This window comes from Salmo salar, chromosome 19 (assembly GCF_965601325.2).
Source record: "Salmo salar chromosome 19, fSalSal1, whole genome shotgun sequence".
Lineage (NCBI taxonomy): Eukaryota > Metazoa > Chordata > Actinopteri > Salmoniformes > Salmonidae > Salmo > Salmo salar.
In genome coordinates this window covers 8,243,962-8,261,566 of record NC_138309.1, presented here as the reverse complement: position 1 = coordinate 8,261,566, position 17,605 = coordinate 8,243,962, and the positions used below count along the sequence as shown (strand labels likewise).

The 17,605-nt window shown below is 45.0% G+C and overlaps 1 pseudogene; it reads left to right on the top strand.

Moving 5' to 3' along the window:
• The window catches only part of LOC106578396 (sarcoplasmic/endoplasmic reticulum calcium ATPase 1-like), a 56,908-nt pseudogene extending 39,807 nt beyond the window's left edge, over nucleotides 1-17,101 (top strand).
• The last annotated feature ends 504 nt before the right edge of the window (nucleotides 17,102-17,605 follow it).

The window sequence follows — 17,605 nt, the reverse complement described above, 5'->3', positions numbered from 1 at the left end:
AATGTTTCTGATTGAGAGGGGGTCAAATACTTATTTCCCTCATAAAATGCAAATCAATTTATAACATTTTTGATATGCGTTTTTTTAAAAAATTTTATTCTGTCTCTCACTGTTCAAATAAACCTACCATTAAAATTATAGACTGATCATTTCTTTGTCAGTGGGCAAACGTACAAAATCAGCAGGTGATCAAATACTTTTTTCCCTCACCATTGTCCCAACTTAAAATTCCTAAAATGTCTCTTTGTAATAATGCATGGCTGAGATTTAGGTTGTTTATGCATCATTTACGCAGGCAATGGGACAATGGTCATTCAGCTCATTAGCAAACATTCCATTGGCAGTATACTTATGAGGGGCATGTGTTAGAATAATATCTAAAAGAGTACATTATTCAGGATGTTTAAAGTTGGGGTGAGTTGGTTTAGTTATCAGGTCAGTTAGATTTAGCTCAGTAAAAGTATCTTTCAGCCTATCTGATACTAGCATTAAGCAATCCAGATTAAAATCACCCAATATTACTGTTTTTTCTGGATTGCTTAGGCATTATCTTTGAAAGTAGAGGCTATTTTTGCTAAACTCTACACACTAACCACAAAACCTTACACCAAACCAACAAAACATTATACATCTCTTGCAAAAGCAAACAATTCTTGCAAAACTCTTCAAACTCTTAAAAAAAGTGTTTGCAAAAATACAGTACACACAAACCATCATTTGAATAAGTACACGAAACACTAATTACGCACTAATAGTTCAAATGAAAAACACTTGTGGCTTTTTCTTTTGCTGTGTGTAGGGCATAGCAGTTTACAATAAAGTAAACACACATAAACACAGGTTTACAAATTTGTCAAATATGGATGTGTATTCCGAACATAATACAAATAAGGGGAAAAATACGTTTTTTTTTCTCAAAATGTTCTAACACTCCTCAAACAACAAAAGTGCAGTAGAAGAAAACAAAAACATTTGTTCTAGAAAACAAATAACAATTTTTGGGGGGCTACATCTCTCCTTCTTTGTGGGTCTGGCCATAAAAGGATTATAACAAACGATATTGCCACTCCTATTTGCCACATCTTCAATTTAAGCCTACTAGAGAGTGTGTGCCCTCAGGCCTGGAGGAAGCTAAAGTCATTCCACTACCTAAGAATAGTAAAGCCCGATTTACTGGCTCAAATAGCCGACTAATCAGCCTGTTACCAACCCTTAGTAAACTTCTGGAAAAATTGTTTTACCAGATACAATGCTATTTCACAGTAAACAAATTGACAACAGAATTTCAGCATGCTTGTAGGGAAGGGAAGGACACTCAACAAGCACAGTACTTACACAAATGACTGATGATTGACAACAAAGAGCTGCAGTTAGTTTCAGAGTTGGTGGCAATGAAAAAGTTACCCCTAAATATTTCTAAAACTAAAAGCATTGTATTTGGAACAAAACACTCACTAAACCCTTAACCTCAACTAAATCTTGTAATAAATTACGTGGAAATTGAGCAAATTGAGATGACTAAACTACTTGGAGTAACCCTAGATTGTAAACTGTCATGGCCAAAACATATTGATGCAGTAGTAGCTAAGATGGGGAGAAGTCTGTGTATAATAAAGTGATGCTCTGCCATTGAAAGTATACATTATGGGGACAGCTTAAAAACAATGCTGCCCCATCAACAACTCAATCCAAAATGGTTCCCCCCTTGAACTGAAAGAGAGGCTCCTTTTGTAGGGGAAGCCCCTCCCATCAGAACATACCCAGCACTAATTAATTAAGCAATTACCTTCATCAAAGCCTACATTTTCCACTCAGCTAAACATAATGAATTATATACATTGCAACACGTTTCTCATGATACAATATACCAATATAACCCATTTACAAAATCCCATCCCTACTGACATGGAGTCTTCCAATATGCCCATTCACATGAACAAGCCAATCGGGACAGGCACTACATTGCCAGCCCGATTACCGTAGCTCTGGTCCTTATCCCAGCATACCCGGAAGCTACAGAGACAGAGAGAGCGGAACAGAACCAAACAAACAACATGCTCATCCATAACATTGATACATACAATAAACATTGTTTAAATTAAACAGGAACGCTTGTTTGTATATTCTTTATACCATAAACTGTTACTGACAGAAGGTAAGAATAAAGTGTGAAATGTATGTACTAAGACAGAGAAGTTAACTTGTGTGTCGACCCACATCATTAAGGTAGCTGATAACGGAGTAGGGAGGCGCAATGAATGTGTGTTTGTTAGTGTACCAAACGCTGCCCGCGGCCAGTGACGGACTTCTCCGTCACACAACACTATCAACAAGGCAGGTCCTACAGGCCCTAGTTTTGTCGCACCTTGACTACTATCCAGTCGTGGTCAGGTGCCACAAAAAAGGACTTAGGAAAATTGCAATTGGCTCAGAACAGAGCTGCTGTCACGCCCTGACCTAAGAGAGCTGTTTTTTCTCTGTTTAGTTGGGTCAGGGTGTGATAGGGTGTGGGCATTCTATGTTTGTGTTTCTATGTTTTGACCGGGTTTGGTTTCCAATCAGAGGCAGCTGTCTATCGTTGTCTCTGATTGGAAGCCATACTTTGGCAGCCTTTTCCCACTTGGTTTTCATGGGTAGTTGCTTTCTGTTTAGTTTGTATAACCTGACGGAACTGTTGGCTGTCATTTTGTCTAGTGTTCGTTTTCCATTAAAAATAATGATGAGCACTCAACATGCTGCGCCTTGGTCTCCTCTATATGACGCCCGTTACAGCTGCACGGCTGGCCCTTGGATGTACACAGAGAGCTAATATTAATAATATGCATGTCAATCTCTCCTGGCTCAAAGTGGAGGAGAGATTGACTTCATCACTACTTTTATTTATGAGAAGTATTGACATGTTGAATGCACCGAGCTGTCTGTCTAAACTACTGGCACACAGCTCAGACACCCATGCATACCCCACAAGATATGCCACAAGAGGTCTCTTCACAGTCCCCAAGTCCAGAACAGAATATGGGAAGCACACAGTCCTACATAGAGCCATGACTACATGGAACTCTATTCCACATCAAGTAACTGATGCAGCAGTAAAATTTGATTTAAAAAAAAAAGATTAAAAAACACCATATGGAACAGCGGGGACTGTGAAGCAACACAAACATTGACACAGACACATGCATACACACACACACGCACTATACATACGCATGGATTTAGTACTGTAGATATGTGGTAGTGGTGGAGTAGGGGCCTGAGGGCACACACCGTGTTGTGAAATCTGTGAATGTATTGTAATGTTTTTAAAATTGGAAACTGCCTTAATTTTGCTGGACCCCAAGAAGAGTAGCTGCTGCTTTGGCTGCAGCTAATGGAGATTCATAATAAATACAAATAAGACATCATCCACATTAAATGCGATGTCGTCTTGAGCTAGGCAGCGTAGAAAGTATCACCTGGAGTGCTGTATCCAGGCCTGCCTGGCCCTGATCGATGTCTTCACAAGCCTCCTCCATTGCCTGTAGAAGGGGTATGCGTTGGTGGGGCTGGCGATCATACACCTTCCAACGCCATGCAGAGAAGAATTCTTCAATATAATTCAAGAACGGACAGTATGGTGGGAGATTGAGTGCGAAGAAAAGTTGGTGACCTGTGAACCAATTGCGGACCACATCAGCCCAGTGGAAACTAAATTGTCCCTGATGATAACGTAGCTGGGCTGTTCTGGTCATTAAGGATTAGTCTGTTGTGGAGGGTGTCCAGAAATGTGATAATGTGTGCAGTGTTGTATGGGCCTAGGATTGCATGATGGTGAAGGACGCTGTTTTGATTAACAGCCGCAGACTTTGTTATGTTGCCACCACGTTGTCCCGGGACGTTGATGATGGCACGGAGTCCGATGATATTTCTGTCTCGGCCCCTTGTTTTTAGAAGGTTGAAACCTGCCTCGTCCACATATATTAGCTCATGATGCACTGCATCTGCTTCTAGCTCCATGACTCTCTAAAAGAGACAAGACAAAACAATGTAGCACAGTACGAAAAGACAGGGATCAGTCAATATGATGTAGCACCATACACTTCCAGTACCAATGATAGGATAGTATAGCTTACCTGCACATTTTCATATCTCAGTTGTTTTACATGGTCTGAGTTTTTTCGAAAGAGACTCTGTACAGCTGCTTCACCTTAATTTTATTGTGTTTCAGTAGACAAGACAGTGCAGAGAGACTCACTCTGTTGACGTTTTGGAATATGGTGTTATCTGCCATTATGTGGTCCTGCAGTTCTCTGAGTCTGATGCAGTTTTTTGCAATGACCATATTTACAATGTGGGTCTCCTGCTCAGGGGTGAACAGTCGACCTCTTCCATCAGATACTGGTTTACTTGCAGTTCCGTAAAAACACATTTGAATGGTTTTAGTGATAGATCCTTCTCGTTATGAAAGTACAGTACATATTACTGTACCAGTAAGACTACAGCACTTAGTTACTTATCGGTTCTCCTTTCAAAATATCCGGATGATAACAGTCTAGTGGCTCAGATTTGGTTGAACCCGTTGCAGAGCCTCCCTCATGCTCATCCCATGGTTGACAACATGGTCAACCACAGTCGTTCTGATTCGATCAGTTATTGTGTTCCTGACTCCCCTTCCTCTTCCCCATCTTCTCCTTCTCCCCGTCCTACTTCACCCTTTTCTTCTCCTCCTCTTACTTCTTCACCTCCTCCTCCTCTTCCCTGTCCTCTCCTTCTCCCCGTCCTACTTCACCCTTTCCTTCTTCACCTACCTCCTCCTCTTCTTCTCCTTCTCCCCGTCCTACTTCACCCTTTCCTTCTCCTCCTCTTACTTCTTCACCTCCACTTCCTCGTCCTCCTCTAGTTCTCACCCCTCTTACTCTCTGTCCAATATTGGCCTCCATTGTTGTAAGTTAACTCATTATCTAAGTGTTTTCATGTGTCAATGTGGAAAAGCAATTGTCGAAATAGTGTAGCAATGTAGAGACCAATGTTTACAGTTTTGCTAGAAGTGTATTATTAAATTGCAAACTTTATAAAATTACAAACTGAGTGTAAAGCAGAGAACGTGCATTCAGTTTGGCACACTTGGTAAATGCATTGGCTACAAGTGTTAATGGTTTCAGAGATAGAATCACTGTTAGTGTTTAAGCATTCAGAAACAACTGTAATAATTGAAATGTAGCATAGTCGGACGATTAATTCAGACAATTTGCTTAAATATGGCGACAACCCAAACTCTGACACTTTCAGATCTATATACATTATAACAAGTCAGAACTCGGCATAGACTTATTTAACACTAGAACGCTATAGGCCAACGACCACTGACATCTGATTTTGTAAAGAAAAAAAAACAGCGCAAAAACAAGCCATGTCCTCTTTCTTCCCTGACTTTTCCTAAATGTTTGTATTTTACACTGCTGATTTGCCAGAATTTCTTAATCACAAATAGAAAAGTATTTGGAGCCTTTTAATCTGTTTTTTTTTACAACTATTCCAAATTTAACTCACCAAGACAATGTGCTGTATGATGTTGGTACCCAGCAAGGCACTATGTCACAGAAGTTGTCATGGAGAGAAGAGGACCAAGGCGCAGCGGGATTGTGGACACTCATGTTTATTAAATAAAACACGTAAAGCATCCACTTGAAAACAACAATAAACAGTACTTACAACAGCAACAGTCTTGCAGGCACATACAATACAGTGCAAGGACAACCACCCACAACCCCAAAGCAAAACACACACACCTATATAGGACTTCCAATCAAAGGCAACTCAACACACCTGCCTTCAATTGGAAGTCCCAATCACCACCACAACATTTATTAACAAACACAAACCACCTGCCACATCCTGACCAAGACTAACACAATTACGCCCTCTGCTGGTCAGGACGTGACAGTACCCCCCCCCTCAAGGTGCAGACCCCGGGATGCACCTAAAAAAAGAAAAACACAAGAAAATCCCCAATACCCCAACAAAACCAATAAACAATAACCCCTAAACAATAAGGGAGGGAAGGGAGGGTGGCTGCAGTCACCGACGGCACTGTGCTACACCCTCCCTCCCCAACCCACCTATCCTGGAGGTGGCTCAGGTGCAGGACCTTGCTCCACCTTCGGTGTCGCCCACTTCGGCGGCGCTGCTAGCTGCGCCGGGCAGACGGGCCACTCGGGCTGGGCCGGAGGGCAGGAGGGCCACCCGGGCTGGGCCGGAGGGCCACCCGGGCTGGGTCGGAGGGCAGGAGGACCACTCGGGCTGATCCTGACTGACGGGCCACTCTGGCAGCTCCGAACAGGCAGGGCCACTCTGGCAGCTCCGAACAGGCAGGGCCACTCTGGCAGCTCCGAACAGGCAGGGCCACTCTGGCAGCTCCGAACAGGCAGGGCCACTCTGGCAGCTCCGAACAGGCAGGGCCACTCTGGCAGCTCCGAACAGGCAGGGCCACTCTGGCAGCCCCGGGCAGTCGGGCCACTCTGGCAGTTCCGACTTACGACTGGCGGGCAGCTCTGGCAGTTCCAACTTACGACTGGCGGGCAGCTCTGGCGACTTACGACTGGCGGGCAGCTCTGGCGACTTACGACTGGCGGGCAGCTCTGGCGACTTACGACTGGCGGGCAGCTCTGGCGACTTACGACTGGCGGGCAGCTCTGGCGACTTACGACTGGTGAGGCTGGGCTGACGCACTAGACTCCTGATGCGTGGGGCTGGTACTGGACGTGCCAGCCTGGAGACACGCACCTCAATGCTAGTGCGTTTAGCGGGAAACACCGGACCGTAGAGGCGCACTGGCGGTCTTGAGCGCAGGGTTGGCATCACCCCTTCAGGCTCGATGCTCACATTCCCCTGGCACATGCGGGGCGCTGGTACTGCGCTTAATGGCCTGAAAATGCCAGGCCTCACCACAGCACCTACCCCAAAGCACGGGACATGTCCAGTGTGTTTTCTTCCAAAAAGGGTACGGGGAGCTGGCCTGGGGCTCCAATCTCGCCCCGCCAAACAGCCCTTGTGCCCCCCCCCCAATTTTTTTTTATTGGGGCTGCCTCTCGGGTTCCCTTAGCTCCCTTAACTTGTCCTCCCAGAATCGGCTTTCGTCCTGCCATGTCCATTCATCCACCCTGTTCTCCTGTGGCTTCCTCCTCTTCCGCTGCTTGGTCATTTGGAGGTGGGTGGTTCTGTCACAGAAGTTGTCACGGAGAGAAGAGGACCAAGGCGCAGCGGGATTGTGGACACTCATGTTTATTAAATAAAACACGTAAAGCATCCACTTGAAAACAACAATAAACAGTACTTACAACAGCAACAGTCTTGCAGGCACATACAATGCAGTGCAAGGACAACCACCCACAACCCCAAAGAAAAACACACACACCTATATAGGACTTCCAATCAAAGGCAACTCAACACACCTGCCTTCAATTGGAAGTCCCAATCACCAACACAACATTTAACAAACACAAACCACCTGCCACATCCTGACCAAGACTAACACAATTACACCCTCTGCTGGTCAGGACGTGACACACTAATGCATCTCTCTATACTCAGTGAATGAATGACAAATGGATGAATGGGCAATAATTGTGCACCTTATTTCACAATTGAATTTAAATTAGGCCTAACTGAACGATAAAGATGGTGAAGAGGTTGATTTAATTTCGAAAGACAATAGTTTAATGGTGAGTTTGTGCTATGCCTATTTATCAGCAGCAAATAATTTGACCTTGCGCCTTGCAGGTTGATTTTATTTGTATTTTATTTAAACTTTATCTAACTTGGCAAGTCAGTTAAGAACAAATTCTTATTTACAATGATGGCCTACTGGGGAACAGTGGGTTAACTGCATTGTTCAAGGGCAGAACAACATATTTTTACCTTGCAGCTCGGGGATTCGATCTAGCAACCTTTTGGTTACTGGCCCAACACTCTAACCACTAAGCAGGTTGATACCATTCCCTTTTATGTTTTACTTTCTAAATAGAAGCTGTTATGGGACTGTTTTATTTGCTATAACTCTATTACTAATCAAATGAATTGTAAGGGAAATGAAAACATGCTACATGTTGCAGAAGGCCTTTAGAATAATGCAAAACTTATCGTTGACTCTATCCAGCGTAGCAAACGATGCCAAATAAAATAAAATTGTATTAGTCACATGCGCCGAATGCAACAGGTGTAGACGTTACAGTGAAATGCTTACTTACGAGCCCCTAATAAGTAATTAAAGAGCAGCAGTAAAACAACATTAGTGAGACTATAAACAGGGGGGTACTGGTACAGAGTCAAAGTGCGGGGGCACCGGTTAGTTTAAGTAATATGTACATGTAGGTAGAGTTATAAAATTGACTAGGCATAGATGATAACAACAGAGAGTAGCAGGGGTGTAAAGGGGGGGGGGGGGGGTGCAATGCAAATAGTCTGGCTAGCCATTTGATTAGATGTTCAAGGAATTTTTTATATGTTTTTTTGTTTTTGTTTCACCTTTATTTAACCTCTTACATCTAGACGTTCCGCTAGCGGAACACCTGCTCCAATATCCAATGATAGGCGTGGCGCGAATTACAAATTCCTCAAAAATCCCAAAACTTCCATTTTTCAAACATATGACTATTTTACACCATTTTAAAGACAAGACTCTCCTTTATCTAACCACACTGTCCGATTTTAAAAAGGCTTTACAGCAAAAGCAAAACATTAGATTGTCAGCAGAGTACCCAGCCAGAAATAATCAGACACCCATTTTTCAAGCTCGCATATAATGTCACATAAACCCAAACCACAGCTAAATGCAGCACTAACCTTTGATGATCTTCATCAGATGACAATCTTAGGACATTATGTTATACAATACATGCATGTTTTGTTCAATCAAGTTCATATTTATATCAATAACCAGCTTTTTACATTAGCATGTGACGTTCAGAACTAGCATTCCCAGCGAACACTTCCGGTGAATTTACTAAATTACTCACGATAAACGTTCACAAAAAACATAAAAATTATTTTAAGAATTATAGATACAGAACTCCTTTATGCAATCGAGGTGTCCGATTTTAAAATAGCTTTTTGGTGAAAGCACATTTTGCAATATTCTGAGTAGATAGCTCGTCATCACAGGCTAGCTATTTTGACACCCACCAAGTTTGACCCTAACCAAACTCAGATTTACTATAAGAAAAATTGCATTACCTTTCCTGTTCTTCGTCAGAATGCACTCCCAGGACTGCTACTTCAATAACAAATGTTGGTTTGGTTCAAAATAATCCATAGTTATATCCAAATAGCGGCGTTTTGTTCGTGCGTTCAAGACACTATCCAAGGGTGACGAAGGGTTATGCGCCCGACGCGTTTCGTGACAAAAAATTTCAAAATATTCCATTACCGTACTTAGAAGCATGTCAACCGCTGTTTAAAATCAATTTTTATGCCATTTTTCTCGTAAAAAAGCGATAATATTCCAACCGGGAGTCGTTGTTTTCATTCAAAGACAAAAGAATAAAAACATGGAGTCGCCTCGTGCACGCGCCTCCAGTCTTTGTTCTCTGATCGACTACTATCTAAATGCGCTAGTGTTTTTCAGCCAGGGCCTGCAAAGCCACCATTCAGCTTTTTGCCGCCTTCTGAGAGCCTATGGGAGCCATAGGAAGTGTCACGTTACAGCAGAGATCCCCTGTTTTGGATAGAGATGATCAAGAAGGCCAAGAAATGGTCAGACAGGGTACTTCCTGTACAGAATCTTCACAGATTTTGGCCTGCCAAATGAGTTCTGTTATACTCACAGACACCATTCAAACAGTTTTAGGTTAACCTGTTATGGCTAGGGGGCAGTATTTTCACGGCTGGATAAAAAACGTACCCGATTTAATCTGGTTACTACTCCTGCCCAGTAACTAGAATATGCATATAATTATTGGCTTTGGATAGAAAACACCCTAAAGTTTCTAAAACTGTTTGAATGGTGTCTGTGAGTATAACAGAACATATGGCAGGCAAAAACCTGAGAAGATTTCATGCAGGAAGTGGCCTGTCTGACAAGGTGTCGTTCTTCTTGTCTCTGTTTATTGAAGAGTGAGGATCTTAGCTGTCCCGTGACACTTCCTACGGCTGCCATAGGCTCTCAGAAGGCGGCAAAACGCTGAATCGTGGCTTTGCAGGCTCTGGCTGAAACAAAGTAGCTCGTTTGGGTAGTGGCTGGTTACAGTACTGTGAGACTAGGCTCGTGCCCGCGTCGACCAAAAGCTTTGTTTTCTTTCCTCTGTTTAGCTAAATGGACATTCCCGGTCGGAATATTATCGCTTTTTTACGAGAAAAATTGCATAAAAATGGATTTTAAACAGCGGTTGACATGCTTCGAAGTACGGTAATGGAATATTTAGATTTTTTTTGTCACGAATTGCGCCATGCGCACGACCCTGATTTACCATTTTGGATAGTGTCTGGGACGCACGAACAAAACGCCGCTATTCGGATATAACGATGGATTATTTTGGACCAAACCAACATTTGTTATTGAAGTAGCAGTCCTGGGAAGAACACCAAAGTTAATCAAACTTTTCTAATAGTAAATCGGAGTTTGGTGAAGGCTAAACTTGCTGGGTATCTAAATAGCTAGCCCTGTGATGCCGGGCTATCTACTTAGAATATTGCAAAATGTGCTTTCACCGAAAAGTAATTTTAAAATTGGACATATCGAGTGCATAGAGGAGTTCTGTATCTATAATTCTTAAAATAATTGTTATGCTTTTTGTGAACGTTTATCGTGAGTAATTTAGTAAATTCACCGGCAGTGTTCGGTGGAAATGCTAGTCATATGCTAGTCACATGCTAATGTAAAAAGCTGGTTTTTGATATAAATATGAACTTGATTGAACAAAACATGCATGTATTGTATAACATAATGTCCTAGGGTTGTCATCTGATGAAGATCATCAAAGGTTAGTGCTACATTTAGCTGTGGTTTGGGTTTATGTGACATTATATGCTAGCTTGAAAAATGGGTGTCTGATTATTTCTGGCTGGGTACTCTGCTGACATAATCTAATGTTTTGCTTTCGTTGTAAAGCCTTTTTGAAATCGGACAGTGTGGTTAGATTAACGAGAGTCTTGTCTTTAAAATGGTGTAAAATAGTCATATGTTTGAGAAATTAAAGTAATAGCATTTCTAAGGTATTTGAATATCGCGCCACGGGATTCCACTGGCTGTTGAGTAGGTGGGACGATTTCGTCCCACATACCCTAGAGAGGTTAACTCACCACCTGCACTTGTTTTCCGACTCCCATCGTATACGTTATAGAATACTGACTCCGACAATGGAAGCAGCAGCAAAACAGAATATCTCGCAGACGGTCGACGAGCAGGGATCCCTTCTACATCACCACTGGGGACGGCTATGGAAGAGACTCTTCGCAGTGTGCAACGTCTCAAACATACCCGGGAGGTGTTATCATCAACTAGCGGAGGATACTCTACAACCCAGGAAGCCAGCACAATAGCCCATTCAGCAACCCGCTCAGGTCTGCGATGCCCATTTGTCCCTCCCGGATAAATATGACGGTAGCCCATCTAAATGCTGTGGCTTCCTACTTCAGTGCTCCCTCTACTTTACACACCAGATGGGAGCCCACCACTGAGAGGTCCAAGGTTGCTGACTGGGTGGATATTGGAATGGGCCATGGCCGTTTGGGAGAGGAGCTAGATTAATTTGAGGGGTTCATGGCCCTGGTCAAGTGCATCTTCGATCATCCCCCGGAGGGCAGAAAGGGGAGTGAGTGCTTACTTAAATTAAGGCAGGGGGACCGGACGGCTGCTGAGTACGCGCTCACCTTTAGGACAGTAGCAACATCCAATGGATGGAATGAGCCAGCGCTTCGTATGCTATTCAGAAGAGATCTGCACGAGGAGGTCCAGACAGAACAACTTCTCCTTGGACGCAATCATTGTGATGGCTATCCGTCTGGATAACCTAATTCGGGAGCGTCGATACTCTCATCATTTTCTCCCTCCCTCAGTGAACACTCTGGATCAGAGCCTGAACCCATGGAGGTAGGAGTCACACGCTTCCCTGCGGCGGAGCGATGCAGAAGGAGAAAGCTGGGGTCAAGGAGGGCACCAGCTGCAGCTGTGTCCGGCACTTCCCAATCCGGGATCCACAAGAGCAGAGGGACGGTCACGTGGTCTTTCACCTCCTGGGGCAGGAGTGAGTATTCCATTTTATCACTTTCTGCTAAGCTCTCTTTGGTGTCCATCATACTAGTTGACTGTCCCTCATGTACTGTGTCTACAGTGTTAGTGGATTCCAGTGCCGTGGGGAACTTTATTGACCAGACCCTTGCCTCCTCTCTTATCATCTCTTACCCGATCTCCCCTCCTTTCCCAGTTCAAGCCCTTGACAGTCGGCCATTAGGATCCGGAACCATCACACACATCATTCACCCTCACCGTGGAGTCCATTCATCAGGAGAACATCCCCTTCTTCATCACCAGTGCACAAGTTCACGATCATCCTCAGCCTCCCTTTGCTTCAACACCCTAACCCCACCATCTCATGGTCGAGGATGGGAATCACAATCTAGTCACCTGAATGCCAGAGGACCTGCTTCCCCATCCCCTGTGGTTCCATGTCGGTTGACGGTCCTATGGTTGCCCTTCAGCCCAACATCTCAGAAGTTTACCAGGACCTGCTGGCAGGGTCTGTGCCACCGCGCAGACGCACCTACCCTCTGTCGGTGGCTGAGACCCAGGCCACGGAGGATTACATCCAAGAGGCGCTCCAACGAGGTTTCATCCGCACGTCCCCTTCTCCTGTGTCAGCTGCTTTTTCTTTGTGGCTGTCATGTCCTGACCATAGTAAGATGTTATTTTCTATGGTAGAGTAGGTCAGGGCGTGACAGGGGGTATTTTTCTATGTTTTGTATGTTCATGTTCTAGTTTTGTATTTCTATGTTGGTTTTGTTTGGGATGATCTCCAATTAGAGGCAGCTGGTCCTCGTTGTCTGTATTTGGAGATCATACTTAAGTAGGGTTTTTTTCCACCTGGGTTTGTGGGAGATTAGTTTTGAGTATTGCCTGTTTCACCACTGCGTCACGGTTTGTCTTTTTGTCATTCAAGTTTATTTATGTATTGCATAGTTTCACAGTATAAATAAAGTGTGGAACAACGCACACGCTGCACTTTGGCCCGCTCATTCCTATGACAACCGTGACAGTGGCCAAGAAGGATTAGTTCATGTATAGGTTACAGAGGACTCAATGAAATCACCACAAAGTACCGTTACCGTCTCCAGTTGGTGCCGGCATCCATAGAACAGTTCCGCAGGGCCCGGTTCTTTACCAACCTGGACCTGCGGATTGCATACAATCTCATCCGCATCCGAGATGGGGATGAATGGAAGACTACATTTAGCACGATGTCTGGTCACTACGATTACTTGGTGATGCCATTTGGTTTAGCCAATGCTCCATCAGTGTTCCAGGTATTCATTAACAAGGTGTTCAGGGACTTGCTCGGACGCCAGGTGGTCGTATATTCCGATGACATCCTGGTCTACTCAGCTAAACTGGAGGATCACATCACTCATGTTCGAGCAGTCCTGGAACGCTTCCTAGCTAACCACCTGTTCATTAACCTCTCTAGGATAGGTGGCACCAAATCGTCCCACCTACGTAACAGCCAGTGTAATCCCGTGGCGCGTTATTCAAAAACCTCAAAAATGCAAAAAGTTCAATTTTTCAAACATATGACTATTTTACACCATTTTAAAGACAAGACTCTCGTTAATCTAACCACACTGTCCGATTTCAAAAAGGCTTTACAACGAAAGCAAAACATTAGATTATGTCAGCAGAGAAGCCAGCCAGAAATAATCAGACACCCATTTTTCAAGCTAGCATATAATGTCACATAAACCCAAACCACAGCTAAATGCAGCACTAACCTTTGATGATCTTCATCAGATGACAACCCTAGGACATTATGTTATACAATACATGCATGTTTTGTTCAATCAAGTTCATATTTATATCAAAAACCAGCTTTTTACATTAGCATGTGACTAGCATGTGACTAGCATTCCCACCGAACACTGCCGGTGAATTTACTAAATTACTCACGATAAACGTTCACAAAAAGCATAACAATTATTTTAAGAATTATAGATACAGAACTCCTCTATGCACTCGATATGTCCGATTTTAAAATAGCTTTTCGGTGAAAGCACATTTTGCAATATTCTCAGTAGATAGCCCGGCATCACAGGGCTAGCTATTTAGACACCCAGCAAATTTAGCACTCACCAAAGTCAGATTTACTAGAAGAAAAATGTTATTACCTTTGCTGTCTGCGTCAGAATGCACTCCCAGGACTTCTACTTCAATAACAAATGTTGGTTTGGTTCAAAATAATCCATAGTTATATCCAAACAGCGGCGTTTTGTTCGTGCGTTCAAGTCACTATCCGAAAGTGTAAATAAGGGTGACGAGCATGGCGCAATTCGTGACAAAAAAATTCTAAATATTCCATTACCGTACTTCGAAGCATGTAAACCGCTGTTTAAAATCATTTTTCTCGTAAAAAAAGCGATAATATTCCGACCGGGAATCTGCATTTAGGTAAACAGACGAAAGAAAATAAAGCATTTGGTCGACTCAGGCACACGCCTAAGCCCATAGTACTCTGATCGGCCACTTGCCAAAAGCGATAATGTGTTTCAGCCAGAGGCTGCCTCGATATCGTTCAGCTTTTTCTCGGGCTCTGAGAGCCTATGGGAGCCGTAGGAAGTGTCACGTTAGAGCAAAGATCCTCAGTCTTCAATAAAAAGAGCCAAGATGAAACACAACTTCTCAGACAGGCCACTTCCTGCATGGAATCTTCTCAGGTTTTGGCCTGCCATTTGAGTTCTGTTATACTCACAGACACCATTCAAACAGTTTTAGAAACTTTAGGGTGTTTTCTATCCAAAGCCAATAATTATATGCATATTCTAGTTACTGGGCAGGAGTAATAACCAGATTAAATCGGGTACGTTTTTTATCCGGCCGTGTCAATACTGCCCCCTAGCCCTAACAGGTTAAGGCTGAGAAGTGCCAATTTCATTAGAAGGCGGTCTCCTTATTAGGGTACCAAATCAGCCCGCCGGGAGTGAGGATGGATGACATGAAGGTAGATGCGGTGAGGTCATGGCCAGTCCCAACCACCATAAAGGGGTTACAACGGTTTTTGGGGTTTGCCAACTTCTATCTCCATTTCATCAGGAACTTCAGTTCCGTTGCCGCCCCTCTCACCACTCTCCTCAAGGGTGGTCCCCGTAGGTTGGTGTGGACTCCAGCAGCCGATGGGGCCTTCCGTCTACTCAAGGGACGTTTCCCCTTCACTCCATTGCTCAAGCACCCAGATCCCAGGATCTCCTTTGTGGTCGTGGTGAACGCTTCAGAGGTGGGCGTGGCAGTTCGGCCTCAACGACAGGGTAATCCACAGAAGTTGTATCCTTGTGCATATTACTCTAAGATACTGTCTCTGCAAAGAAGAATTATGACATGGTTGATCGAGAGCTCCTGGCAGTGAAGTTGGCATTAGAGGAGTGGTGACAATAGCTGGAGGGCACCAAGGAACCATTCGTCATCCTCACCGACCATCGGAACGTGGAGTACAGTGAGGAAGTTGAATCCGTGCCAAGCAAGGTGGGCCCTTTTCTTCACAAGGTTCGACTTCACGCTGACCTATCGCCCAGGTTAAAAAAAAAAATACAAGGCCGATGCCCTGTCCCGTCTCTATGATTCGGGAGAGGGTCCTTTCCAGAATGCACCTATAACCCCATCCTCCCAATTTGTGGTTCCTGTGGTCTGGGACGTAGATGTGGACATTCGCCAGGTTCTGGAGATGGAGCCCACACCCACTAACTGTCCTCCCAAGCGCATCTACATTCCCGCAGGGATCGGCTGCTGACCTGGGCACAGAGCTGTCATCGCTGGACATCCTGGTATTTCTCGCACTACCCAATCCATCTCTGAGAAGTACTGGTGGCCCACCTTGCCGCAGGACGTCACTCGTTACGTCAAATCCTGTTCCACGTGTGCCCAAACCAAATCCCCCAGAATGCTCCATCAGGGAAACCCCTTCCTGTTCAAAATCCTATCGTTTAATCTCTCTTTCTGGTCTCCCTACTGCTCTCCAGGTCGCTGAGGCACTATTCCAGCTTCCCTTCCGGGTGTAGGCCTATGTCCAACGGGCAGGTGTACAGGATGAACCAGGAGCTGGGGAGGTTCCCGAGGAGCCACTGTCAGGACCGGCAGGGAAAGTGGGCTCGATTCCTTCCATGGGCGGAGTATGCCCAGTACTCACTACGTCACTCCTCCACTGGGTTGAACCTCTTCCAGTGTGTTCTGGGTTTTTAGCCGGTCCTGGCTCCGTGGACCCTGAGCCAGACCGAAGCTCCTCCGGTTGATGAGTGGTTCAGGTGCGCAGAAGAAGTGTGGAGCGATAGTCACGTGAGAATCCAGCGCACTGTCCACCGTCAAAAGGAGCAGGCAGACGGCCACCACAGTGTGACCCCCGTGTACCACCCTGGGGATTGTGTCTGGCTTTCTACCAGGAACCTCCCACTCCGCCTGCCATGCAAGAAACTGAGCCCCCGGTTTGTGGGGCCATTCAAGGTTCTCCGGAGGGTCAACGAGGTGACATATAGGTTACAGCTTCCCAGTGACTACCGTATCTCACCTCCGTTTCATGTCTCCCTTCTCAGGCCGGTGGTTCCTGGTCCCCTAGCTGATGCTGTCCCCCACGACACCCCTCCATCCCCCCGGACATCGAGGGAGGCCTTGCCTATGCCGTCAATTCTCTACTGGACTCCCGACGTCATGGGGGTCGGCTGCAGTATCTGGTGGACTAGGAGGGGTATGGCCCAGTGGAGCGGTGTTGGGTTCCAGTGGAGGACATTCTGGATCCCAACATCATCCGTGATTTCCACCTTCACCACCTGGTCTGGCCCGCTCCTCGTCCTGGGGGCCAATCCTTCTGGCAGGCATCGTCCTGCGACTGGAGCTGCGTGGTGGGGGGTGGGGGCTACTGTCACATGTCTAAAATAAGTACTCTAAGCACCCAAGTGGACTCTGCTATCCCGCAGAATACACCCTAAGTTACCACTTGGAGGGACTCTATAGTCACGTGCAACAGCATCACTACCCAACAAAGCAACGAAGCTCGCAACCGGAGCTCGGTACACAAAGGAGTGAAGACTACAGAAGGTTTCAGTCTTTACCTCTCTCAGGAGTCGCTCAGTCTTTTTCTCTTGGCCATTCGAAACAGAGTAATATGGCACCTCCTCACCAACAAATCCAAAGCTTGGCTTCTCCTCTTTACCTTTCAGGCCATACTTTCCCAGAGGATGAAGCAAACCCTCCACCAACACTTGGCACAGAATGCTTTGACAAAATCATCAAAACCTTCTGTACCTTTGACCCCGTTCCAAGGAAGCCAAAAGACAGACGTTCTTAGCAGACATAGTGGACGCCTTGGATGGCTACCCGAACGCTACGGGTTCTGACAGGCTTTACCTGTTTAACCTCTCTAGGGCAGGTGGGATGCTACCG